Source organism: Ursus maritimus, unplaced genomic scaffold, assembly GCF_017311325.1.
Source record: "Ursus maritimus isolate PB19 unplaced genomic scaffold, ASM1731132v1 scaffold_8, whole genome shotgun sequence".
In the NCBI taxonomy this organism is placed as follows: Eukaryota; Metazoa; Chordata; class Mammalia; order Carnivora; family Ursidae; genus Ursus; species Ursus maritimus.
In genome coordinates, this window is record NW_024426996.1 from 13,257,860 (window position 1) to 13,274,644 (window position 16,785).

The window sequence follows — 16,785 nt, forward strand, 5'->3', positions numbered from 1 at the left end:
TTGAAACAGTGGAAGAATAAAAGACTGGCAAAAAAAAAATCAGAGCTTCAATGACTGGCTGAGTATTATAAAGTCATACATCTAACATACGTGGAATAAAAATTTCAGTAGGAGAAGAGAGATTTTGACAGGAAAATAAATGTTAGAAGAAATAATAGCCAAAGAAGTCTCCAAATTTAATGAAAAATAACCCTCAGAGAACATTGTCTATTACCAAATAACTAATATCCCCAAGGATATTTATATTCATCTCCTCAGCAAGAAGTGAACATTTAAAAATTTGGCTTAGATAATCCCAGCTACTCATTCTGGCCCTGAACAAATGAATAAGACAAACACAAAGAAAACCACATCTGGGCATATTATAGCACATTTGCTTTAAACCAAATTAAAAATAAAAATCTGAAAACATCCATAAGAAAAAGACATACTATATACAGGAAAGGAACAATAGAATATCTACTGGATTCTCATCAGAAACAATGTAAGCCAGAAGACAATGGAATGACAGGTTTTTTTCAAGTTTTATAACCTCATTTATTTACATAGAATTCTAAGTGAAAAACTTATTTTGCATAAAACCCTTGAACAATTGTGTGAGTGAGGCACACATGCTGGACTATATCAGCCCCATTTTGCAGGCAAGAATGGAAACATTATTCCTATATTTAGTATAAAACAGATCTGGGATAGAAAAAACCCTGGGCTTTCACACTCACAACTGCTCTTTTCCTATACGTCTTTTGGATGTCTAGACTATGCAAGGAGAGAGTCCGATTAAGCCTGTCTGGAGCCTAAAAGACCTAAGAGTACTAACTTCATCCATGCCAAACCAAGAAAATCCTATCTTGAAACCCAACAGAAATAAATGGTGGTTATTTCCCTTAGTTAGATGGTTAGGGGAATCAGGCATCTACCACTGTGTTCCTAATAGGAAACACCCAATTGGCTCCAAGGGAAGAAGCTGTCCTGGTAAGTTTTGGTCTTCTACAGACATGGAACCACAGGCGACTAACAAGGTTAGGGCCCAGGTGACCAATCCTGATATTGCAGGGCTTCCTCACATAAGGTACATGGGTCCCTAAGAAAAGTCTATGAACTATAAACTTCCCAGTAAAAATTTGAGGGTATGCATTTTCCTGGGAAAAGCATCCTTCCCTTCTCACAGATCCAAGAATAGGTTAAAATCCTGGGCTAGGAAAAAGAACTAATCCCAACTGTGGGCTAGGATAAGGAAGCCACCAGATACACTTAAGAGCCAGCCAACTCTGAGAACTCACAAAGCCATCACAGAAAAGTTAGAACAATGGACGCATAGCAGAGACAATTGAGCACTGTTTTGTGCTCTTCTTTGTAATTGCATTTCAAGTTCCTCCCAAAATACGACCCAAGGAACCCTCAAGGTTCAAGTATATCCCTGGGCTTGGTCCACTGCTGTCTTGTATTCATGCTTGAGTATTCATTCACCAACATTAAGCCCCAGTATAGAAAATGTAACATAGCAGGACTCCCTCCTCCATGGCATGAGTCCTCTGCTTGCAGAGGTGGTGGTAGCAGCCAATGTGGAAAACACATTGCAACTTTTCCTTGAAACTGGGCTATAATGAGAAGTGCCTACCAGGAACATCATCATCTTCTTCCTGACCCTTCCCTCTAGTTACTGAAGATATAGCAGAAAATAATCTTCTCTGAAGATACTGGATAACAATTCCCAAAAGACAAAACACATGCCTTCATTGCACTGTGCTTTGAGATACTCACCGGCCAAATGAGCTGATTGGGGCATTCATCTCCATAGCCAGGTAAGCCCACCTCCTTGAGGAAGCCAATTCTATTCTTGGTAGCATGAGAGATGGAAAGGGCATTTAGAACTCAGAGATCACCTGGAAATTCTTCCCTAGAAAGGCAATTTCATGAATGAGGTCTTCCAAGCAAATAACACTATACTTCCCCAGGTGCTCCTAAATCACTATGTTGTCTGTCAGAAGGATGGTTTTATTCTTGATCTTGCCTTGTCCACATTTCAAGATGAGTTCCCAGACAGACTTCAGATTTGGAAATCCTCAGGTCATATAAGGTTCCACTATACACAGTATTTTTATGGTCTGGGGGGTCACTTTGACAAAGACACCCCTGAAAAATCTTCAGGTGAACCTCGCAGTGGTCCTCTGCACCAGTAAACTCACCCCATTTATCCTTTGTATGCATACAATAAAGACCAAGAAATGTTTAGCACTTCCTAGCTGTGAGGTTTCACTTCTTTCTAGTGGTCTGAGATGGGCCCTGTCACCTTGTCCTTACCAGGAATCGCTTAGGAACCATTCCAGTTGCTTAAACTTGAGTTATTTTCCATTCTTTGGCTCCTTCTTATCCAGAATTGCCTGCTTTGCCAGAGTGGATTTGAGGGCCTAATAAGCCTTCCACTTTTTTAGGAGATTTTCTGCAACTGAAGAGATCTTTTTTCTTTGCTCTTACTCCATCTTTCCAAAGCTGCAGCTACTGCTCGTGCATAGCCCCACCACCTGGGGAAAAGAGAACCACTTTATGTTTACTTGACAATAGAGACATCTCTTCTAGCTCATGGCTGGCAACCTAGACAGCCAGTGCCCAGTTAGCTATTGTGAGCAACTGAGGTCTTGCTAATGCTGATTGCTGCCAAAAGTTGCACAAAGGTTCCCTCACACTATTTTCCTGCACTTTAGAGCCATGTTATCTTCAAAATTGCACCCTCTTTGTTTATGCTATGTTCATTTAATACTGGAGGCTGGGCTATAAACAAAGAAACACTTCCCACAATATATCTATGACTTCTGGTGTAGAATGGCAGTTTTAAAATGCTCGGAAATACACTGTGAATTTAGTGTTAAAATCAAGCAACATTTTCCTTCAGAACTTAAACCCAATAAGTGATGACTTTCAGTACAAGCAATGTTAAATAACTTATTCGGGTTAAAGGGAAAAAACTCAAATATAAATGAATAAAGAACACTAGATATTTTCTACTTACTTAATTTCTTTAAAAAGCAGTTGACTAAAGGAAAAGTAACAGAGGAGAAGGTAAATGGAAGTAACAGAAGAGAAGGTAAATGGAAGTATATTTATATTTGGCTTTTACATTATATGTGAAATGTTATAATATCAATTGCAGGTATACTGTAATAGGTTAAAGATGTATATTGTGACCACCAAAGAAATCACTAAAGAAATAGAACAATGAGCTAACAAGCCAAGAGAGGAGGTAACATATAATACTGAGAAATACTTAATTTAAAAGGAGAAAAAAAAAAGATGGAAAAGGAAAAGGATAAATGGGAAAAGTGGAAAACCAATAGTATGATATGATAGTAGACTTAAACCTAACCATATCAATAATTATATTAAATGTAAAAGTACAAGACAACCAATTAAAAGGCAGAGAAGAAGATCCACTTATGTGTTGTTTTCAAGATATATAGACAAAGGTAAGTTAAAAATGAAAGGATAGAAAAACGATGTACCATGACACACTAATTATAAGAAGGCTGGAATAACTATATTAATATCAGACAAAGTATATCATTTGCAATAGCATCAAAAAAAATAAAATACTTGGGAATAAATTTAATCAAGGAGATAAAGGAGATGAAAACTATAAGAAACTGATGAAAAAATTGAAGAAGATACGAATAAATGGAAAGATATCCCGTGCTTCTGGATTAGAAGAATTAATATTAAGTGTCAGTACTACTCAAACCTACAGATTCAGTGCAGTCCCTATCAAATTCAAATGGAATTTTCACAGAAATAAAACAAATAATTCTAAAGTTTGTATGTACCACAAAAGACCACAATTAGCCAAGCAATCTTTTTCAGAAAGAACAGAGCTGAAGGCATCATGCTTCCTGAGTTCAAACTATATTACAAAGCTATAGTAATAAAAACAGCATGGTCTTTGCCTAAAAACAGAAAAAGAAATCAAGGAAATAGAAGAGAGCCCAGGAATAAACCCCACACATACACACAGTCAACTAATTTTCGACAAAGTAACCAAGAACACACAATGGAGAAAGGATAGTCTCTTCAATAAATGGTATTGGGAAAACTGTATATCCACATGAAAAAAAAAAATGTAACTGGACCCCTATCTCACACCACTCACAAAAATGAATTTGGAATAGATTAAAGACTTAAATGAAGGCCTGAAACCAGTGATTTTAGGTCTTATATTTAAGTCTTTAATCCATTCCTTTGGATCTTGTATTTTCTTTATAAATTCTCTATGGGAGAATTTATATATATTCAGCATGTATATCTAATATATATATTCAGCATGTATAATATACTATATATATCCAAGTCATTTTCTTTCATTATTCTTTTGTTTATTCAATGAGTGAATATTTTCTATTATCTTAGCTTTCAGATAATATATTGATAACAATAGAATGAAGAAGTAATTACGTAGTTGATTTGGCAAGTCTACATGCTGTTACTGAAATGATGAATTAAAGAAGACTAAAAAATAATCTTTGTATTTTCACTTCATTTATTATAAAAAATACTTTAAAAATTGGGATCATTTTTTCATTTAAAAATAGCAGTAATAAAGATAATGTTTAGAACGTCATAAAAAAGAAAACTTTTTGGCTAAAAAGTATGAAACCTTGCTAAAGAAATTAAAATTCTTAAAAATCAGGGAGATGGATAACAAAATACAGATGTCAAGCAGATGCACAATGTTAGTGTCAAATCTCCCCAAATTAACCTATAGACTCAGTGCACTCCCAAAGTCCCAGCTGATTCTAAACTACATATGAAAATAAAAATGATATAGAATAGTTCAAAATATCTTGTAATAGAAGAACAAAATTAAGGACTTTTACTGCTTGATTTCAAGATTCATTCATCAAAAAATAGCATTAGATGAGAGAAGAGAGCAAGAGAAGAAAGGAACAGAGAAGAACTACAAAAACAACCAAAAACAGGTAACAGAAAGGCAATATGTACATATCTTATTAGTAATTACTTTGAATGTAAATGGGCTAAACACTCCAATCAAAAGACAAAGTGTGGTGGATTAAGAAAAGCAAGATCCTTGGGACACCTGGGTGGCTTAGGCCGTTAAGCATCCAACTCTTGATCTCAGCTCAGGTCTTGATCTCAGGGTTGTTTTTTTGTTTTGTTTTGTTTTGTTTTGTTTTGTTTGTTTTGGTTTTTTTAAGAAGCAAGGCTCATTTCAAACCTAAAGATATATGCAAATTGAAAGTGAAAGAATGGAGGGGCGCCTGGGTGGCTCAGTCATTAAGCATCTGCCTTCTTCTCAGGTCGTGATCCTGGGGGTCCTGGGATCCTGGGATTGAGCCCCGTATCAGGCTCCTGCTCAGCAGGGGCCTGCTTCTCCCTCTCCCACTCCCCCTGCTTGTGTTCCCTCTCTTGCTGTCTCTGTCTCTGTGTCAAATAAATAAATAAAATCTTTTAAAAAAAGTAAAGGAACGGAAAAGCATTTATCACGCAAATTGAAGTGAAAAGAAAGCTGAAGTAGCAATACTTATATTGAACAGAATAGACTTTAACACAAAGATTGTAACAAGAGACAAAGAAGGACACTATCTAATCATAAAGGAAACAATCCAACAAGAAGATGTAACAACTGTAAATATTTATGCATCTAACATGGGAACTCCCATATACATAAAACAGCTAATAACAAACATAAAGGAAGTAATCAATAGTAATGCAATTATAGTAGGGGACTTTCACACCCACTTACATCACTGGATAGATCATCTAAACAGAAAGTTAACAAGGGAGCAGTGGCTTTGAATGACACATTGGACCAGATGTATCTAACAGATGTATTCAGAACATTCCATCCTAAAACAGTGGAATACACATTCTTTCAAGTGTATATGGAACATTCTCCAGAATAAATCACATATTAGGCCACAAAACAAATTCAAAAGGATGGAAGTCATACCATGCATCTTTTCCAATCATAATGCTATGAAACGAGAAATCAGTCACAAGAAAAAAAGAACACAAATACATGGAGGTTAAATAACATGCTATTTAGCAATAAATGGGACAACCAAGAATTCAAAGAGGAAATAAAAAAATACATGGAAACAAATGAAAACAAAAACATAATGGTCCAAAATTTGGGGGATATAACAAAGCTGTTCTAAGAGGAAAGTTTGTAACAATACAGGACTACCTCAAGAAGCAAGAAAAATCTCAAACAGCCTAACCTTACAGTTAAGGGAGCTAGAAAAAGAAGAACAAACAAAACCCAAAACCAATAGAAAGAAGGAAATCATAAAGATTAGAGCAGAAAAAAATGAAACAGAAACTTAAAAACAAAGAACTTATTGGGGGCGCCTGGGTGGCGTAGTTGTTGAGCGTCAGCCTTTGGCTCAAGGCGTGATCCCAGCATTCTGGGATCGGGCCCCACATCAGGCTCCTCCGCTGCGAGCCTGCTTCCTCTCCCACTCCCCCTGCTTGTGTTCCCTCTCTCCCTGGCTGTCTCTCTCTCTGTCAAATAAATAAATAAAAATCTAAAAAAAAAAAAAAAAGAACTTATTAATGAAATCAGGAGCTGATTCTTTGAAAAGATCAACAAAATTGATAAACTTTTAGTCACACTCATCAAAAAAAGAGGGAGGACTCAAACAAAATCAGAAGCAAAAGAGGAGACATAACAACCAACAGTATAGAAATGCAAATGATTATAAGAGAATATTATGAAAAATTATATGCCAACAGATTGGACAACCTAGAATAAATGGATAAACTCCTAGAAATATCCAGCCTCCTAGAACTAAATCAAGAACTGAAAAATTTGAGGGGCACCTGGGTGGCACAGTCATTAAGCATCTGCCTTCGGCTCAGGGCATGATCCCAGCGTTCTGGGATCGACCCCTACATCAGGCTCATCCGCTGGGAGCCTGCTTCTTCCTCTCCCACTCCCCCTGCTTGTGTTCCCTCTCTCACTGGCTGTCTCTCTCTGTCAAGTAAATAAATAAATAATCTTAAAAAAAAAAAAAAGAACTAAAAAATTTGAACAGACCAATTACCAGCAAAGAAACTGAATCAGTAATCAAAAGACCCCCCCCCCAAGTCTCAGACCAGACAGCTTCACAGGTGAATTTTATGAAACATTTAAAGAGTTAATACTTGTTTTTCTCAAACTATTCCAAAAAACAGAAGAGGAAAGAAAGCTTCTAAATTCATTCTATCAGGCCAGCATCACCCTGATAGCAAAACCAGAGAAACATACTACAAAAAAAAGAGAACTACAAGTGAGTATCTCTGTTGAACATGAAAAGTCCTCAACAAAATATGAGCAAATCAAATCAACAATACATTAAAAAAAATCAATGATCACAATCAAGTGGGATTCATTCCTAGGATGCAAGGGTAGTTCAGTCTTTGCAAATCAATGTGATATATCACAGCCATAAGAGAAAGAATAAAAACCATTTCAGTAGATGAAGAAAAAGTATTTGGCAATGTTCAACATCCATTCATGATGAAAACCTTCAGGAGAGTAGGTTTAGAGGAAACATAACACCACATAATAAAGTCTATATATGAAAAAACCTACAGCTAATATTATACTCAATGGTGAAAACCTGAGAGCTTTACCTGTAAGATCAAGAATAAGAGAAGGATGTCCACTCTAACCCCTTTTTTCAACATAGTACTGGGACTCCTGGCCACAACAATCAGACAAGAAAAAAGAACTAAAGGGCACCCACATTGGTAAGGAACAAATAAAACTATCACTATTCGCAGATGACATGACAGACTATATAGAAAACCTGAAAACTTCCACCAAAAAACTACTAGAACTGACAAATTCAGTAATGTCACAGGATACAGAATCAATATACAGAAGTCAGTTTCATTTCTATACACTAATAATGAAGCAGCAGAAAGAGAAATTAAGAAAACAATCACATTTACAATTGCACCAAACAGAAGAAAATCCCTAGGAATAATCTTAACCAAGGAGGTGAAAGACCTGTACTTTGAAAACTATAAAATATTAGTGAAAGAAATTGAAGATGACACAAACAAATGGAAAGATATTTCATGCTCATGGATTGGAGAACTAATATTCTTAAAATGTCCATGCTATCAAAAGCAAGCTACAGGTTTAATGCAATCCCTATCAAAATACCAACAGCATTTTTCACAGAATGAGAATATATAACCCTAAAATTTGTATGGAACTGCAAAAAATACCAAATAGTCAAAACAATCGTAAAAGAAGAACAAAACTGGAGGTATTACGATTCCAGATTTCAAGATACACTACAAACCTGTAATAATCAAAACAGTGTGGTACAGGCACAAAAGCAGACACATGGATCAATAGAACAGAATAGAGAACCCAGAAATAAACCCATGAATATATGGTCAATTAATCTTCAACAAAGGAAGAAAGAATATACAACGGAAAAAAGACAGTCTCTTCAACAAATGGTGTTGAGAAAACTGGTCAGCTATATGCGAAAGAATGAACCTGGACCACTTTCTTACACCACACTCTACAAAAAAATTAACTCCAATGGATTAAGAACCTAAATGTGAGACCCAAAACTATAAAAATCCTATAAGAGAGCTTAGGCAGCAATTTCTCTGACATCAGCCATAGAAACATTTTTTTAGAAATGCCTCCTGAGGCAAGGGAAACAAAAGCAAAAATAAACAGTTGGGACCAAGTCAAGATAAAAGGCTTCTGCACAGCAAAGGAAAAAATTCAACAACACTGCAAGACAACCTACTGAATGGGAGAAGATATTTGCAAATGACATATCTGATAAAGGATTAGTATCTTAAATATATAAAGAAGTTATATAACTCAACACCAAAGAATACAAACATTCCAATTTAAAAATGGGCAGGGGCATCTGGGTGACTTAATCACTGAAGTGTCTGACTCTTGATTTCAGCTCAGGTCATGATCTCAAGGTTGTGAAATCAAGCCCTGCATCAGGCTCCCTGCACAGTGATTCTGAATCCCTGCTTGGTTTATTTCTCTCCCTCTCCCTCTGCCCATCCCCACGCACACTCTTTCTCTTTTTCTCTCTCTCAAATAAATACATCTTTTTAAAAAACTAAATTAAAATGGCAGGAGACATGAACAGACGTTTCTCCAAAGAAGACATACAGATGGCCAACAGACACTTGAAAGGATGCTCAACATCACTCACCGTCAGGGAAATGCAAATCAAAACTACAATGAGATATCACCTCACACCTGTCAGAATAGCTAAAATCAAAAACTCAAACAAGGTTTGATGAAGATGTGGAGAAAAAGGAACTCTCATGCACTGTTGGTAGGAATGCAAACTGGTGCAGCCACTTTGGAAAACAATATGAAGGTTCCTCAAAAAATTAAAAGTAGAATTATCATATTATCCAGTAATTGCACTACTGGGTATCTACCCAAAGAATATGAAAACACTAATTTGAAAAGATGTATGCATTCCTGTGTTCAATGCAGCATTATTTAAAATAGCCAAACTATGCAAGCAGCCCATGGGTCCATCAGTAGAGGCATGGATAAAGCTGTGGTGTGTGTGTGTGTGTGTGTGTGTGTGTGTGTGTGTGCGCACGTGTGTGTGTGTGTATAATGGCATAGCACTTGGTCTTAAAAAAGAATGAAATCTTGTCATTTTCAACAACATGGGTGGATCTAGAGTGGATCTAAGTGAAATAAGTCAGTCAAAGAAAGACAAATACCATATGATTTCACTCATATGTGGAATTTAAGAAACAAAAACTAACAAAGAAAAAAAGACAAACTAAAAAAAACCAGACTCTTAACTATAGAGAACAAACTGATGGTTAGAAGAGGAGGTGGGTAGGGAGATAGGGGAAATAGGTGATGGGAATTAACGGTATACTTATCATGATGAACACTGTGTAATGTATAGAATTGTTCTATCACTATATTGTACACCTGAAACTAATGTAACACTGTATGTTAACTATACTGGAATTAAATTTTTTTAAAAAGAATTAAATAAAAATAAGATAGTTTTAGAATAGAAAAAAGTAAGAAAGTATTCACAAGACATATAGCTGATAATGATTTGTATCCAGAATATATATGTCTTATAACTCAATGATACAAAACAGCCAATAAAATTAATGAGTAAAGGATCGAACAGAGAATTGCCAAAAGGTATATACTGGCCTATATGTACAAAAAAGTACTCAACGTAATAACAGTCATTGGTAAAATGCAAATAAAACCACAGTGAGATACCACTAAGCACCTGCTAGAATAACACTACCAGATGTTGGCAATGATGTGGAACAAATATAACTCTCATACATTGTCGGAGAAAGTGCAAAATGGTATGACCACTTTGAAAAACTATCAGCTTATAAAGTGGAACATATGACTCAATAATTACACTTCTAGGTGTCTACCCCAAGAAAAAATATATATATTTAATAAAATACTAGTAAATGTTTAGCCATCAGCTCTAAAAGAAATTAATAAAAATTTTTAAAAAATTAAATCTTTGTTTTGTACCATATGCACTATGCACTACTTACATATGCAAAAATATAGGTGAATTTCAAAGACATTATACTGAGAAAAAAAGACATAAAAGAGTTTACTGTATGATTCCATTAATTTGAAGTTCTAAATTTGGTGAAACTAATTTATGATGATAGAAATCAGAACAGCAGAGTTACCTCTTGTGGTGGGGCGGGCAGTTGACAATTGGCAAGGAGCACAAAAGAGATTTCTGGGGTAATGGAAATATGTTCTATCTTAATACCAGTATGGGTTATATGTGTATATATATTTGTCAAATTTCATCAAACTGTACACTTAAGGTATATGCATTTACTGTATGTAAAGTACACTTTAATAAAAATCTTTTTAAATTTTAGTTTTGCTTTTATTATTCTTTTTCAACCAAGATTTTCATTAAAAGTTATAAAATATGTCTGGTAAGATAACATGTGAAAATATTTGTAAATATAGTAAACACATAAAGGACTGGCTTTGGATACGATGCTAGAAGTGGTAACTAGGGGGGCGCCTGGGTAGCTCAGTCGTTAAGCACCTGCCTTCGGCTCAGGGCATGATCCTAGGGTCCTGGGATCGAGCCCCGCATCGGGCTCCTCCACTGGGAGCCTGCTTCTTCCTCTCCCACTCCCCCTGCTTGTGTTCCCTCTCTTGCTGGCTGTCTCTCTCTCTCTGTCAAATAAATAAATAAAATCTAAAAAAAAAAAAGAAGAAGTGGTAACTAGGCAGTTGGAATATGTGAAAATTTTATATTGATTTGGAAATTTTAGGGTTTAGTTATTCTAAAGAGGGAGAGAAAGTGAGAACAGATTTGCCACAGTTTCTAATACGACACATTTTTTAACGCTCAGAGTTTTATTTTATGACTGGGTAAGACAATGTTACTATTTTAGTTAATGTCACAAATATTAAAATATTGAATTATAAAACAAAATGTAATTTATGGTTTTCCCAATTGATCTAGCCTTTTAATACACTTGATCTTAGCCAAAAGGCTGAGAAGCGATGATCTATCCTTTTAATAGACATTACTTTGTTAACAGGTGCACTTTTTATATTTATAAAGCGGAAGTACAAAGTGGAAATATACTCTCCTCGTTTGTCTGAGACCCTTGGCTACCCCAGATATACATTTTCTCTTTAATCTTTTCCAAATCAATCTTTCTCTCCACCTCATCAAAATGTATCTGTCAGTCAAGGTTAAGGAAAACAGCACAGGTCTATATTTAGATGAGAGACTTAAAAGAGGTGCTTGGAGTAAGCTATTATAATTACTCTTGTTACAAGTGGTTTTGTTGGATTATAGAGGGTGACCTTCTTGAAGCGTTTTTCAGACATGAATCAAATTCAAAACATGTTTTCTCCCAACTGCTATATCTTGACTCCCTTAAACATGTGAGCATTTTAAGTGCAATATGAAAGCCTTTCAAGTTATTTTATGTTCATTTATGCTTGTCAAAACATTATTTTCAAGTAATTACTTATATGCAAATATTCTCCTAAGCTTTTCCCCTTAAGGAAGTAAAAGTAAAAAGGTCAAAGTTGTAGTCAGATTATTTAATTCAGAGTTGTAACTTGATCAAATCTCATTTTAAAATGGATTTTTTCCTAGAGCTTTAAAATATGTATTTCCTTTCTCCTCTCTATTCTGTATTGTTCTTCAAGATTGTATTAATCTATCAGTATTGCAAATTTTTAACTAAAGAACTTTAATAGATGAAAATATATCAGGTTTTGTACTTTGAGAGTGTGCCTAAATATATATAATATATATATTATAATATATATATAATATATTATATATATATAAAATGGAAGTTTTTGCCTTAGGGAAATATTTCAAAGTGGCCATATTCTCTGTTTCATCTTACCTGGAAATGGAAGAGAGATGAGTTGCCTATAATTGATAGTCTCTGCATCATCCTTGCTCTATTACCATCTGGTTTTGACCAATGGGAAGCAGCATATCAGGAGATGCAATGGTGAGAGAAGAGAGAGGTCAGGGTACCAATCTGCCTACTCCTTCCTTGTCTTGCTGTGGTTACCAAAACCTATCAGGCAACCCCTATCAGAGAGCTTCAGACAGTTCAACCTCTTTCCAGGCTTGACAACACTATTTCCTTCTCTCGATCCTTCAAGTTCATGAGTGGTAACAACTTCTCACTGTTGGAAAAACCTGACTGCCTCACCATCCCTCATATTTTACCCATGCCCACACCTCTGTAAAAAAAAGTCTTTTCATTAAGTTCTTTTCAGTTGCATCTTTTTAGGGGTGCCGTCTGTTTCCTCCTTGACTGCCAGCTGACATAGTGATTGGTACTAGGCATGAACCCAGGAAACAGACCCTCAAAGTAGAATCAAGTTTTGAGGGCGCCTGGGCGGCGCAGTCGTTAAAGCGTCTGCTTTAGGCTCAGGGCGTGATCCTGGCGTGCCGGGATCGAGTCCCACATCGGGCTCCTCCGCTGGGAGCCTGCTTCTTCCTCTCCCACTCCCCCTGCTGTGTTCCCTCTCTTGCTGGCTGTCTCTCTGTCACATAAATAATAAAATCTTAAAAAAAAAAAAAAAAGAATCAAGTTTTGAGGGGAGAATCAGAATGCCTCTGTGATGTCTTTTTTTTTTTTAATCCTTGTCTCATGTAGCTATAAGAAAAACATGGCTAAGGATCTACCCAAGATCTAATTGAATAGGCTGGTGTAAAACCAGTTATATAAGCAATTTTATCAAGTTATACTAAGGTAAAGGCTTTGGATGGGAAGAAATGGATCTCTGAAACAGAATGGGAACATTTAGGCAGACCATGCTGAGGACTCAAAAAACCCAAAATCTCTCTGAATCTTCCTTGCCAACTGAAGCAGACTTTCACTTTCTGTGAGGGAATAGACCTCCCCTGCATAAAATAATTCAAAGCATTTACACCTGGTATTTTCTTTCGAGAAGAGGTACTAATTCTCCAGGATCCTCCCTATCACCCCACCTTGCTTCCAAATCCACAGTAGGAATCAGCATAGTCCAAAGAAAGAAGATCTGCTCAGGAGGAGGTAGCACAGACACTGAAGACATTGCAGGGTCTTTTGTAAGAAGTTTGTAGGGTTTACTAATTTATGGTGGCGATTCCAGAGACCTTGCTTGGAAGTGGATTCCTAGGATGTTAGAAAAGGAGAATGAAATATACATTGAACTGTACCAAATTTGTCAATATGGACACACATCTCTTGAGATTTGGAATTTAATGTATTGCTTCAAACATTTGGTAATGATGCCAGCAATTTTCTGTTGTTAAATGAAACCTTGTCTCAAAGGCTATAGCTAATATGGCTGGGATGCCAGAATTTCTCTGACATACTTTAGAGAAAGGAGTGCAAGACTTAGAGATGTGAGAATATTGGAATGTACCTATTATATGCAATCTGCTCACCCACTCTCTAATGATACTCTCCAGAAGGACTGGTAGACCCTTCTGCACCAAGACATTTATTGGTGAACGTAACACTAGCATCTTTGAAGAGCAGGTCTGGTTTGCCACAGGACTGGAAGAGATCAAATATCTGAGCCTGGCATACCAAGCAACTATGGTTTCCTGACCTTCCTGTCATGAGCTGATGTTATCTGTTGCACAAATCTTAAAGTTGGACTTGTAGAGCATCATTCTGTTACTACATGGAAATGGTGTATGAGACCAGGTGTAAGCAAATCCATAAAGAACAAATAAATTACATAAGCAGGTGGCTCAGGATCTCACTGGTCTCTGATAACAAAACTTGGAGCCTTCAGACCTAAGATGACAATGATGTCCCACAGTTGTTAGTCCCTGGATACCTTACCATGCTTTTGGGATCCTTAACCCTGCCATACCTCTGTAGGTAATTTCTTTACTACATTCTTTTCAGTTAAATGCTTTTGAGTGAGTGAGCTTTCTGCTACTTGCTGGGACTCTGACTGAGTCACTGCATAAAATACATCCACACATACAAGCATTTGAGTACACACACACACACACACACACACACACACATGCACACAGAGTATTCCCATTATCCAGGATTATTTATGCTGGAAGGAGGAAAGGAGTCTGGATGAGTTGAGAGAAATAATGTGCTATTGTAGGAAGGAGATCATCTCTGGAATTACATAATCTGAAACACAAATCATTATCTGATTTTGAGTAAATTCCTTTCCTCTTTGCACCTCACTTATTAATCTGTAATGAAGAAAATAATAGTATCTCATTGAGTCGTGATGATTAAATGAAAAAAATGTGTGATAATATATAAAGCACATAGAATACTGAGTGTGTAATAAATTTTATTTCATTAGCTATATAAGTACAGTAGAGGATCATTTATCCAGGAATCTAAACACTGGAAACATTTGAACTATAGAATCTTTGTCAAAGCATTTGCTTTATGATCACTCACTTTTTAAAAAATCACATCAGACTAATAACTGAAGAACAGGTTGCCATGTCATCTCACATGGTAATGGTGAATTTCTGCCAGACTGCAAAGGGCCATCCGGTGTTAAAACCCATACTACCCACACAGCCTGGTGGATATCACAGTGGATGAAATCAGTGACATCTTGGTTATCTGGCTGGTAGAGCATGACTTACGAGAGAGTTTGTAAAGAACATGGTTGTTCTTTTACATGTTTTACTAAGTCATCTTATGATCATTCTTCTTGGAGGTAAAATATTAAAATTCTGGCAATAACTAATTGGGAAGATGTTGGGTCCTTGGCATTCCAGATACCCCATGTGCTTTGCAATTGGCTGGCTGCTGATGAAGTCTATATTCTCTTTGAAGTATGTAGGGGGATTATTTTCCCCCTAAAAGAACCACAAATGCCCAATAAGATAATTGTACTTTAGTTTAGTTTAGTTCCATCTTGATACTATAAAAGGATTTGAGACAGCTTACAAAAATACACAAATGGGGAAAAAACTAAATAGAGAATGAATCTGAGTGAAAGGAAAGCAAGGGTAGGAAAATTAAAACCGAGGAAATGGTTAGTGCATTAAAAAATCTGTGTCATGGGGCGCCTGGGTGGCTCAGTCAGTTAAGCAGCCAACTCTTGATTTTGGCTCGGGTTATGATCTCATGGTCTTGGGATCAAGCCCTGTGTTGGTGTCTGCACTCAGCAGGGAGTCTGTTTGAGAGTCTCTCTCTCCTCTCCCTCTCTCATTGTCCCCCTCCCCCAATGCTCTCTTTCTCTCTCTCTCTCTCTAAAATAAATAAATAAATAAATAAATAAATAAATAAATAAATAAATAAATCTTTTTAAAAATCTAAGTCATAAATTACTATGCCCTTATCAACAGTGGACCCTAAGTATTTCTCTAAAATTTCTGGTAGCAGAAAAGGGAGAGAAACATTACTGTTTACAGGAGTCACAGAGTGGATGAGTTTAAAATAAATCAGTTGCCCAGGAGTTACAGCATTTCTTGGTAATGAAAACCAAGAGCAATTTCTCTATGTATCAACATAAGAAAGACTACAGGAAATTATATCTTTCATAACATTCCTTACAATAAATATAAGAGTGAGTATCATTTCATGTAATTATTTCATGTAACTTTCTTATATGTGTTCATTAAAAGTTATTCCATGAAGCTCAAATGATATAATCAACATTCATAGGATATGTGTGATCTTGTTTAGTAGGAGAGCAAAATTATAACACCTAGAGAAAATTAATGTAATACATATTCATCCTTAAAAATTAGCAAAGAATTCAAGTTCATATTCTTAGGATCTAATCTAACAACTTAGAGGGTAGACATTTGATGTTGCTGAACTAAACCGTATGCTTTGATTATCAATTAAATGGTGGCAAATGTGTTTTCCAGCATCTGTGAACGTTAAGCCCAACCAAGTCATGTGGCTGACCAATTGACCATCCTGCCTTTATAAGAGATAAACTGTGGATTTACAAGGAAGAGACAAATTTAACACAAGAAATTTTGTAATGATAGAATTACTACAAATATTCTATTGCACTTTTCCTTTTACTTCCAATGTGTACTCTTTTAAGAAGCTTTGTGAGTAAAGGCTGAACTGACACAATAGATTTCCAGAGTATGCAGTATTTCCTTTCTTCTTTACTCTGACATTAATTAATCCCCTATTATAAATTGGGTAGTGGGGGTATACTATCTTGGGTAGTGGGAGTATAATGATGAGGAAGACATAATCAGTGCCCAAAAAGCCCAGATATACATACATACATACATATATATATATATATATATA

At 36.0% G+C, this 16,785-nt stretch overlaps 1 pseudogene; it reads right to left on the reverse strand.

Annotated features, from left to right (window-relative positions):
* Positions 1-1,653: 1,653 nt before the first annotated feature.
* LOC103676971 lies at positions 1,654-2,563 on the reverse strand (annotated as a pseudogene).
* Positions 2,564-16,785: the final 14,222 nt, after the last annotated feature.